Consider the following 12,511-nt stretch of genomic DNA (forward strand, 5'->3'; position numbering starts at 1 on the left):
AGTTTTTGGAAGACTGCTACACATCATGCTCGATCTCTGCTACCTATGGAAATGTCAGTTCTGGAGTAGGCTCTAATTTATTGAAATCGAGAAATCCAAATACGGTTTCGCCCAAAGTCACTGGATTCAAAATGATTCCTTTTGTGATGATGGGAAACTTACTGGCTAAATCCTCAGTGGTTTTGCCAGCTTTGAGAAAAATGATAAAGCCTGGGAAATTTAGCGTAAAACATTGCAACTGAGACAGATTAATGCAGCCACAGTGTTATTGGGATTTAAAATTCTCAATTGGGAAAACCTGTAGAGATTTGCAGGAGGCAGTGGTTGTGTTGCCTTCTGGATATCGAAGGTAGGGAGGCTGCACTGCAGCAACTTCAAGTTGCAAAAGACATGATGGATCCCACAGCAAAAGCTATGACCGCCAGAGAGGTATCTAAGAGCAGGCATGTCAGCTACCTCCCTTCACCAGGATATTCAGGAGAAGGCGTTTGATTCACCATTAACGTTAAAACATTGTTTGAGATTTAAAATGGCTAACGAGTGTGGACGTGTGGTCCTGCGCTCTGTTCCGGGCCGAGAAAAGCAGGCCGTGCATGCCCGATTAGGGCTGGATAAGTGCCTGGCACTGTAGCACAAGTAGAACAGCTCACCAAGCGGAAAGATGGGGGATGTCTCCCCCATCACGACTGGTGGCCACCAAAGTGAGCAGCGGGGGCCGGGGACCCAGGCGAGGGTCGGAGGTATGGCGGAGAAGGCACTTCAACACACGTAGAGTGACCCCCGGGAGATTGCCGGAGTTCCTGTGGGGCCTCTGAGACTGCTGCAATTCCAGTGGGGTGCCTGACAGTGTGCCGTGATGGTGGCCGACGCTGCGTGCAACCGCATGAGAGGAAAAGAGGAGGCTGGGAAGCAGGCCCCCATCGAGGCGAGGAAGAGAGACTGCAAGGGACACACTGCAGCGCTGTCAGAGACCTGGGAGGCGAGTGAGGTGGTATCCTGGGTCCCGTTGCGAAGAAGGGTTAGAATAGCAGAGAAGGGAGAGAGAGGAGCTTGGAGGTGATGAGAAGCCGGGACCCAGCCACGGCCCCGCAACAGCAACAAGTGGCAGAGATGGGGGTTGGACCGGGGTCAAGGATGGTGTGTGATTTTCTAGGGGCTGATGCTGGAGGGCTTCTAATGGAACTGCCCCCGTCTCATGAACACGGCACAGACCCTGGTACAAGGCCTAAACTATGGACCAGGGCCCAGTGGCCAACCCCTCCCCTAGAGCACCACGGAACTGGGCCACTTCGACAGGAACAGTCTTCCGCGGCAAGGTGTGGGGCGAACCCTGAGGCAAGTGTTGATTAGGGCTGGAAGAGCCGGAATGTAGTCACTGGACCAGAAGTGAGCAGTGGGGCTATGACTCCTTGAGGTGGAGCCTGCATCAAGCAAGGGCCTCTGCTCAGTACACGCTAAAGACGGAGGGCAAACGTAGGCGGACAGGATTGGAGGCACAGGCTGAGTGTATGCAGTGAGGGGAAAATAGGTGTGAGAGTGACTTCCAGATGCCAGGAACAAAAGGGAAAGTTAACCGGCCCAACAGAAGACACCCCCCTATGTCCCAAGAGCGTTTCCCCTCTTAGATGCCAAGACTGGGGAAGAGCTTTGAGGGTAAAGTCATATTGGAGTGGGGGGGATAAAGCTTTTCTTTTTCTCTTTTCATGGATTAAAGATGTGGCATAAAGGTTTAATTTGTATAACCATGAAATGCCAATAAAAAAATTAAAATAAAAAAATAAAATAGACAACCTCCAAAGGGGTGTGCCCGCAGGTTCTTATTCGGACCAGAGCCTTTGGGCTGGTCCCAAGGGTATCGTAGGATCTCTGGCTTGGACCTAGGAGGGATGATTGGAGAAGGGGGAGGGGGTAAGGTGGGGAGATAGAGGGTAGGGGAAGTTGTGGGACCTCTGGTAGTTGGGCGGGGGGAGAGATTGGTTGGAGTTAAAGTTTGTGGGGTTGCAATGGGCAGGAGGGGAGCACTGCCAGAAGTAGAAAGAGAGGAACTATGCTAGCAGAGGGGTACTGACACATAATGTGAGGGGGCTGAATTCCCCAGTAAAGCAAAAGAAGGTGGAACCACAAATTAGAAGGGGAAAGGTGAATGTTATAATGCTTCAAGAGACTCATGTTAAGAACGCGGATAAAGCTATGATTCGGTTGAGGCAGTTTTCACGGATTTACCAAGCCAGTGCTCAGGGGAAAACTGTGGGGGTGTTGATTTGATTCAGGGACTTGCTTAAGGCCCAGATATTACACATTCAGGCTGATTCGGAGGGCAGATACTGATTCTTACAAGCGCAGATGGAACATAGACAGGTCACCCTGGCAACAGTGTATGCGCCCAAAGTGGGACAGGATGGATTCCTGCGAGATGTAGCGGTCAAACTAGAGCGCTTTGCGGAGGGGGCAGTCACTCTCACTGGGGAATTTCAACCTGGCATAGAACCCTCACATTGATAGGTCTGGAGCACGCAGTGGGCAACAGGACCCTTGCATGCCCTGATGGAAAGCTTTGACAACTTGAGCCTTTGGGATGTCTGGCGGACCAGGAGAGGAGAGAAAAGGGTTTACAACATGCTTCTCGCATGTCTATCAGTCAATGTCCAGAATAGACTACATTTGGGTGGTGACCAAACTGATGAGGGATGTTGGGGAGGTGGAACTGGGTTTAATTTGACTCAGACCATGCCCCACTACTGGTGATGAGATGGAATTTAATTCATTTTTCATTTGTATAGCGCACACAAACGCTCATGCAACCGGGCACTGGAGAGAATCAGTTGCATGTAGCCCAGAGGCAGAGAGAACAAGTAATAGAATACATAGTGGTTACATTACGTACTATACATCTCACGCAGGGAGCATGAACAGTGGATTTCAATGTGGTTCCAGTCAGCAAGTGCTACACATCACAACAGATATATAAATCGATGTGAGATTTATGTTGAGCAGGTTAGTCAAACAGCCAAGTTTTTAGAGCTTTGCGCAATGCCTAGTAGGATTCCTCAGCCCTTGCGGGAGGGAGTTCCATTGTTTAGCAGCAATGACTGGGAATCTTGTCCGACTTACTTTGGCAAGTTTGAACATGGGTTGAACCAGTCTATTTGTATAAGGGGTTCTGGTGGGCCTGGTTCAGTGGTTCTTGGCGATTCTTTGTACCAGATAGGTGGGGCAGATTTGGAGATGCATATGTGGTTGATTGTGAGTCTCTTGAAAGAAATTCTTTCTCGGATGGGGAGCCAATGTGCTGTTCTGCAGGCAGCTGATATGTGGTCTAATCTGGGAATGTTCAGGGAAGCTCGTAGGGCATTATTTTGGGTAGTCTGAAGTGTTTGTATGTCGTGGGCCGAGGTAACAGGGAAGAGAACCTTGCAATAGTCCGACCTGGCTCCCACCACTGTGCGGGCGATCGTCAGGCAACTGTCTGTGGAGAGGAAGGGTCTGGCGGCGTTTAGGAGTTTGGTAGAGTAGGCTGCCATCAATAGCATACGGATCCCAGTCTCACCAGCTGTAAAAACACTTTGAGTCTACCTTGACACTACATTCTCGAGAGTGTAGTGTCAAGGTCTCTCCTTAACCCGTCAAGTAAACGCTATACATAGCGTTTACTTGACGGGTTAAGGAGAGTGTAGTGTCAAGGTAGACGAAGGGGTTTTACAGCTGGTGAGACTGGGATCCGTATGCCATTGATGTTGAAGGCTGAGTATTCGGGGTCCAATCTTTTTAGCACGGCAGAGGAACCAACAATGAGAGGTTCTGTTTTCTTGTCATTGAGACAGAGGCCGGGGGTTGCCATCCAATTTTGGATGGTGGCGTGGGTGGAGTTCAGCGTCGCAGCATCGTTGGTGTAGGTGCCAGAGGGGGGAGGAGGATTTACGTGTCATCCGCATAGTTGGTGTATGCTATGTCGAATGAAACCAAGAGGTCGAAGAGAGGCTTTGTGAATGTATTCTAGAGAGTTGGCGAGATACAGGTCCCTTGGGTACACCACGTTTGTTAGGGGATGGTGCAGCACAAGCATTCTCAGAGAATACTTTCAACACTCTCCCTTCTAGAAAGGAGGCGATCCAGAAGGCTGCCTCCAGGGAGAAGGAGACTGATGAGGTGAGGTGGTGGCATAGTATGTTGTGTTCAACTAAGTCAAAGGCTGTGGACCGGTCTAAGAGGAGTAGTAGGGCAGAATTCCACTCATTCCTAATCTCTTCTATCTGGTTTTTAAGGTCGAGGAGTGCTGATTGTGTTCCATGTCCTGGGCGGAAGCCAGATTGGTGAACTCGTAGGATATGATTGGCTTCTAGATGTCGTTGAATTGGGACAAATGCAGCTCTGTCAAGTATTTTCAGGAGGAAAGGGACTGTTGTGATAGGCCGGTAGTTAGGTGAAGCTGGGGTGGAGTGTTGTTTTTTTTATTTTTTTTTATTTTTTTTAAGGAGAGGTAGGACCCAAGCTGCTTTGAGACTAGAGGGTACAGTGCCAGTTGTGAAGTAAGAGTTCATGACGGCCGTGTTAAACGGTGCCAGTGTTTCAGTACAATCTTTGATCAGGGGGGCTGAGCAGACGTCCCCTTGAATTTTGATGGCTTTAAGCCTTTTAAGATGTGTAGGGTTTCTTGAATAGTGATTTTTGTAAGCTAAATAGTGGGGCCCCTGGTGTGTTTGACATGGGGGCGTGGGTGGCCTTAGTACCCTGGTAGGCATGATTAAGGCTACCTTGTTTGCCGAGTGCTTCAATATTTAGAAGCATAGCATTCTGTTTGCTATCACACCAGGCAGGGTCTTTGGACATGGTGTCTGCTAGGGGGACAGGAGCTTCCAGTTCTCTGAGAATAGCAAATAATTCTCTGGTGTCCGAGTTGACATTGGCTTTTGGTGTATTGGAGGTGGTGGCTTTGGCTAGGATAATCACTTTTTTTGTATTGTTTAGAGCGGTCTGAGAACTTTTGTTTAAGGGCAGCAGAGGGGTTATTTTTCCAGTAGTTTTCAGCAAGTCTTTTTTCTGCTCTGAGAGCCATAAGGTCCTGAGTGTACCAGGAATTGATATGCACTAGAGGTTTAGCTTCTTTTGGAGACTAAAAGGGCGATGGTGTCGATGGCACTGGCCAGAGTTTCGGTGTAGAGATCCACTAAGTTCTTTGGGTCAGAGGTGTCCAGGAGCTTTGGTTTAAGGGCATTGAGGAATTGATAGAGATTGTCTTTAGTTAATGTTTGGGAGCTGTGGGCCAGAACAGAGGAAACAGTTTAGTGGGTGGTTTAGTTTGTGGGCTGAGTGGAACTATTAAAGTGATGAGGTGGTGGCCCGACCCCGGGCAGGGAGTGTTTGCTTTGACTAAGATATTGCAGTTCAGTCAGGCTAGCCAATCCAAGGGAACGCCCTTCAATGTGAGTAGGATCGTAGATTTGCTGGCTGAAGCCTATAGTGGTGAGGGAGTTGGCAATTAAATGGCTAGTAGATCAGTGTAGTGGTAGTGTCCTAGGTTGAGATCCCCAAGAGAATCAATCGCGAGGAAGGCTTGATGTTATCTCTTAAGGTTTGTAGTAGGTCTTGTTCAAAACTAAGGATAGGGCTAGGGGGGCGATAGAAAAGATGGGCAGTGATCGAATTAGTAGGGGAGGTTATCAGTTTCAGTGAGAGGATGTCACAGTTATTGTTAAGCAAAGTGTTTAGTTGTCTGATGCATAAGTGGTCTTTAGCTAAAAGGGCAACTCCACCTCCTCTAGAATTCTACCTATCACTCCTGAAAATAGTGTAACCAGGTGGGGAGGCGAGGGAGAGTGTTGGGCTCGATGCGGCGTGCAGCCAAGTTTCTGTGATGTTGACGGTATCGAGATTGTTAACTGGCAGGAGGTTGTGGATATCTAGAGCATGCACAGGCAGTGAGCAGGCATTGACCTATGCTAGGTTGAAGGACGGACTGGGGGATTTACATTGGTCTACTTCAGAGCTATGAATGGGAGGGGAAATAGAGGCAGGGGTATGGGAGGCCCATCTAAGTGGGGCGAATGCATGGTCAGGGTCATGGTAATCGGTCATTTTAGGGGACTGATTAGCAATTGAGGCAGGGCTGGTCCCTAGTGGGGCCATTTTAACCATGTTTGTCAGAGGTAAATTACTGGCATGAATTATCTCGTGGGCAGTGGAACTGTTGGCAATGATGGGCTTGGCTTAATTGTCAATGAGCATAATGTTGGAGGCAATGGGGAAACATGGTGATATAATATTTGTAGTGACCTGTGCAGGGACATCTCCTGGAAGTTATCTGAGCAGGGGGTGTAAATTGGGTCACTTTTGGCAGAGTATCCTGTGCTATGGTGCGAGTATGTTTCAATTCGAGGGAGAGGGTATCTGCAATGGTGTTAAGATCGTTTGTGAGTTGGCTCCCTTTCAAGGAGTCTGGGTCAGTATATTCATGAATCCTGGCTCTGCTGGCATAGGGGATGGATAGGGGCCATTGTGACAGAAATGCAGGTACATTACAGAGCCTGGGGCATCACAGTGAATGTTGTCCTGGTCAGTGGGTGTGATCGTAAAAGCATGGGCGACAAATGATTTGTCATAGGCGGGGGGGGGGGGGGGGGGGGTCAGATGTAACACTGTTAGTAAAGGATACAGGTGATGACATTTTAGGTGAGAGAACATTACTAGTAGCACTATTAGCATAGGGTATAGGTAACATTTTCAACATGCAGGTCTCAGTAGTACCATTAATAGCAAAAGGTACAGGTGATGACATTTCGGGTGGGAGAACATCAGTAGAAACACTATTAACATAAGGTATAGGTGATAACGTTTTGGGTGGATGTGCATTGAGGTAAGCCTGATGACATTTCTTGGTACGGTTGCTCACATAGGTACAGTTGGTATGGGGAACACATTGGTATGATTTCAGCTTGGTGGAGGTTGTATTTGCCAGTGCAGGAGTATAGATGTGTGCCTTTGATGTGAAGGAGGCATTAGGTGCGAGTTTTTCAGTGGCATCACCCTCATCTCGGATGTTAAATAGGTTAGCCATTTAATCAGATGGGAGCTGGGTGAATTTGCCCACAGCGAAGCGTGGGTGTGCACAGTTCTCGCGGAGGTTGTTAACTCCTTTGTTTTGCGTACTGTGGGAGTTGTTGAGTCTGAAGCTTGTACGCTAGTTATGGGAGCTAGTTGGTAGGGGTCTGACCATGTGATGATTGGCAGGAGTGAAGCGTGCAGATAAATGCATGTTGCAATAGTAGGTGCTACAGCATTTGTGGTCCCAACGGGTTACAGATGTCACTGCCAAGGCGTGAGATCTCATGGGGCAGCCCGAGAGCGTAGTCTGTCGGGCTGCTCGGAGAAATGGCGAGGGATGGATCGTTGAGTGCTCGGGCAGTTAGCGGGACATGAATAGATAGAGGACACATTTAGGGCCGGTATTCAGCACATACTGTTGTGAAGTTGGTGCGTATGTCCAGAGTCTTCCAGGAGCCTGACGGGAAATAGACGCAGGCCTTGATCATGGGCCTTTGTAGGGGGGGTGGCATCGCCCACCGGCTTCCGGGGCCCACCACGTTTTCACACATGCACCTCCAATCACCGGAGGGCAGGGTCAGGACATCGGCCTGGGTAGGACTAGTGCACATGGCTTCGAGTGGCTTTTGGTTATGTGGCAATCAGGGAGGCAGTTAGCAAGCTGCCTACTGAGGCATGCCTTACCATAATCATTTTGTAAAGTGCTCTCAGAAGTCAGACCATGGATTTTCACATTTTAGCATGGCTGGGCTTTTGTGATCGCTGGCATCAGGCCCTTCACTGCGGCACTCCTTAATTGTAGATGAAGGTATGCTGGATGACGAGCAGCATGCGGATGGGTCGAGCAGGAGCTCTGCAGCCCCAACTTCCTCTGCACAGGCCCAGACAGGGAACACAGATGCAGGTCTTGGTCATGAGCCTTTATAGGGGGCCGGCATTGCCTGCTGGCTCCCAGGACCCACCAGGTTTTCACACATGGACCTTCAATCACCAGAGGGCAGGGGCAGGACTTCAGGCTTGATTATGGTTTAGAGCGCAGGTCAGCCATTTTCATGTGGCTTCTAGATATGTTGCAGCAAACAGGGAGGCAGTTAGCAAGCTGCCCAACAAATTACACCTTACCATAATCATTTTGTAAAGCAGTCTCAGAGGTCAGACTGTGGATTTTTGCAAATGGAAAACCTGGAGACTGCCCCTGGTTGGTAGCAGTGCACGGTATAAATCAACATAACATTTAGCCCGGCAGGGCTCTTGAAATCGCTGGCATCGGGCCCCTCACCGCGGCACACCCTAATTGTAGATGAAGGCATGCTGGATGATGAGCAGCATGTGGATGGGTGTGCAGGAGCTCTGCAGCCCTAACTTCTTCCACACTGGGAACACAGATGCAGGCCTTGGTCGTGGGCCTTTGTAGGTGGCCGGCATCGCCTGACGGCTCCCAGGGCCCACGATGTTTTCACACATGGACCTCCAATCACTGGAGGGCAGGGCGGGACATCAGGACTGGCTAGGGCTTGGGCAAATGGCTTAGAGTGCAGGTCAGCCATTTTCATGTGGCTTTTGGCTATGGTGCAACAATCAGGGATGCAGTTGGCAAGCTGGGGCCAGATGGGGAACAGAGACGTAGGCCTTGGTCGTGGGCCTTTGTAGATCAAGGGGCGTGGAGGGGACGATGGGGTTGGACGTTCCCAGGGGAGCTGCTAAGGCTAGAATGATTGCAGAGGCTATAGGTGACAAGATAAATGGGTATTTTACTGTCAATGATGACCAAGAAGGATCTGGTATGCCTTTAAAGCACTGATGTGCGGTGAACTGGTAGCGCTTAGGGCTCAGAGGGAAAAACAGAAGGGGGTAATGGAAAAAAGTTGGAATCCCAGTTGAAATAAGTTATGCATGCTATAGCAGAGTTGTCGGCGAGGGCCCTACATAAGAACTTGAAGGATATCCGAGGACATCTAGAACTGTTGCGCACTCACAGGGCTGAAAATTCCCTTGCTGGGTGCTAAACAGTGATCCTACCTGAGCACCAACAAGGCAGATAGGTCGACAGCCCGGCAACTAAAATTGACAGAGGCAGCCCGAACTGTCCTTCACATAGCGCAACCCGATGGTTCGATTGTAACAGACTCGTCGGCCATTACAGAGACGTTTGCTAGCTTTTACAAATCATTGTATACCTCCGGGAATTCTGATCAAACAGCAAGTGAGACATACTTAAACATGCTGCCAATGCCAAAAATATCTCCCATGGAGAGGGAGATGCTGTAGTGGGACATAAGGGAGGAGGAGGTGGAGGCAGCAATTCAATCTTTACCCGCAAATAAAGTGCAGGGGCCCGACGGCTTTCCGGCAGTGTTTTATCACAAGTATAGCCGATAAACTAACCCGTAGGCTCACAAGCCTCTTTCAATCAATTGCACCAAGGGGCGGGTGACACAAACTATGGCAGAAGCTAAGGTGCTGGCGTTTGGGAAAACCAAACAAAGATTTGACAAAATGCGGATCCTATAGGCCTATCACACTGATGAACATTGATGCAAATCTGTACACTGGCATTTTGACAGCAAGACTTGCGCCATTGCTCCCGAAACTGATTAATTCGGATCAATCAGGATTTATCACTGGGCAGCATACTTTTCATAACACAAGGAGAATATCCCACCTGGCTGAGAAAGCTACAATGCAACAGATTCCAACTGTGCTGATCTCACTAGATGCTGAGAAGGCCTTTGACCGGGTAGAGGGGCCATTCTTGTTCACAGCCTTGAAACACATGGGGGTGGGAACCAAATTCTTGCAGATGGTGAGAGCCAACTATAGAAATCCCACGATGCAACTATCAATCAATACCCAACTATCCCGAAGCATCCATATTCTTCGTGGTACAAGGCAGGGGTGTCCCTTTTCTCTGTTACTATATGCTATCTATTTGGAGCCTTTACTCATAAAGCTCAGGCATAACCCAGCAATGCAGGGCATAACGTTTGGGAGGAGGAACATTAAGTGGCCACCTTTGTGGACAATATGTTGATGACCTTGACCCATCCGGAAACCTTGATCCCTGCTCTGGTAGTGCAATTTAAGATAATAGAACAGGTGGCAGCCCTACTGATTTATCTTCCCTTGCGGTGGCAGGAGGAAGCATACGGTACCTAGCGGTTAATATAGCTAGCACATTATCAGAGATGTATGATGGGAACTATCCAGAAGTACTACGGCAGGTGAAGGCAGACATGGAAAAGTGAACTCCATTGCGAATATTGTGGTTGGGTTGTATTGCTACTGTAAAAATGGTAACGCTGCCGAGGGTACTGTACCATTTCCAGGCTCTTCTAGTCCCGGTTCTGCGTTCCTTCTTTGTGGCTCTAAATAAGATGGTGTATCGATTTATATGGCAGAATAAACACCCACAAATCGCACTGAGGACCCTGATGGCTCAGGGATAGGGGTGGGGGGTCGGAAGGGGAGGGCAGGCCTCCTGAACTTTATCAAATACTATGAGATGAGCCAGTTGCGGGTAGTGCGAGAATGGTTCTCAGGAGACCTGTCCAAGCTGTGGGCAAGGATGGATGGGGCAGTAGCTAAGAGCCCACTGGAGGGGGTTCTGTGGCAACGCAGGCAAGATAGACCCCAGAACACCCATTTAAACAAGGTAGTAGCAGTTGTGTGCAATATGAGGGACCGGTTGGTGGATCAGGGCTCCCTCTCCACGTGTCCATCCCTCTTTACCCCACTGTTCGTGATGCCACAAAGTGGGATGCAGAAAGCTGAGGGATATGATGCAGAGGATGAACATTCAAACATTTAAAGAGTGCAAACATTACATAGGGCTTGCGGAGAGAGACAGAATGGGCTACTACCAAATGAGATATTGGATAATTACCTTGGGGTTAAACAAGTGGCGGGAAGAAAGCTGAAGCTGTTTGAGAAATGTATCACTACACATGCAGGGAACAAGCAGATGGTATCTAGGCTTTATTCAATCCTAATGGAATCGGGGACCACTCCTCCGTGGGGATACATGAAACAATGGGAGGTCACTCTGGGAAAATGTGTGGGGGAGTATCCATAGCCTAACGAGATCAATCCAGCTCAGAGAGACCTGGTACAAAGTCATGATACATTGGCATTACACCCCGGATAGGCTGCATGGAATGTATGCTGCAACTTCACAGGAAAGCTGGAGAGGGTGTATGAGAAAAGGTGACTGGAAACACATATGGTGGGAGTGCCCAGACCAGGGCACATTTTGGGCAGACGTCATTGCTCAGATAGTCGATGATTACGTTTGATGCGTCTCTAACCCCCAGGGAGTGGACGTGTTCTTTTGAACCGAGGGATTAAGTTGCCATCCAAAGCCTAACGCAAAGCCTTTATGATGATGATGCTGCTGTTGCTGATGGCTGGTGAAAGCGAAACGCTGGAAACAAAGACTATCTCAAACGTGGTTAGAATGGCTACAGAAATTGTGGTGGATGCTAGCAATGGAGTGGGTCGCCCATAGTATAGAAGGGGACAGTGGGAAATTCCGGTAGGACTGGAGAATGGCCCTAGAGTACCTGCAAGGGGACTATATGAAACAATGGTGCCCACACATCTTGTGCTTATTGGACATTATGTAACTGAACAAGGACAAGCATGGAAGTGATGGGGTGGAGCGGGCCTGTAGAAGAAGCTGCTGCCAGGGGGAGGAGGCAGGTGGTAGGTGGGATCAATGGAATGTTATTGTTTGTATGTTTACAAATGCCAATAAAAGGATGTTTAAAAAAAAAAAAAAAACATTGTTTGACCCATTGACAGATGAGGTGTTGCGGAAGTGCATGGCAATTGTTATGGCTGCAAAATCTTTGAACACCATCTCATCAAGGCAGTTTATCAAAGTTGGCTCAACATCCCCTACTTCCAAGCTGTACTATGCTTCCCTCAAGAAAAGGAAGTGCAAACAGTCAGAGGGATTCTACTCCTAATATTTTATAATACCAAAAAAAAAAATGGTGGAATAAGACCCATTTTTCATCTTTACCTCAGACCCTAGCATCTCTTCAGCACAACGACTGGATGAGTCATTATATCTCCAAGCCCCTTACCCTCACATTCCTATCTCAAATGAACGCTGTCAGTGCCTGAGGTTCCCAATAGGGAAGAAAGAAACACCTAGGCTAATTAGCCTTCGGTGTGGGCCGCACACCCTTAATACCCACTTTGGGTTGAACAATTGTCATATGTCCTTGCATTGATTTAGATCAAACTTTAACTTGTATCAAAATATCTTTATTCATCCAAGAATTGTGTATTTTCAAAGAAACATTGTAGTAATTGGTTCACTTTACCAATTAGGCTAGTGCTGAGACTGGGGTAAACAATAACCCTATGGCTAATGCACTTCCTTCCTCAGATGCGGGTTATATATGCACTACTGGCATTGTAGTGACATCAAGTGCCAATTCACATCGATTGACATAATACCGTATAT

This window comes from Ambystoma mexicanum, chromosome 11, assembly GCF_040938575.1.
Source record: "Ambystoma mexicanum isolate Mex_15411 chromosome 11, UKY_AmexF1_1, whole genome shotgun sequence".
Lineage (NCBI taxonomy): Eukaryota > Metazoa > Chordata > Amphibia > Caudata > Ambystomatidae > Ambystoma > Ambystoma mexicanum.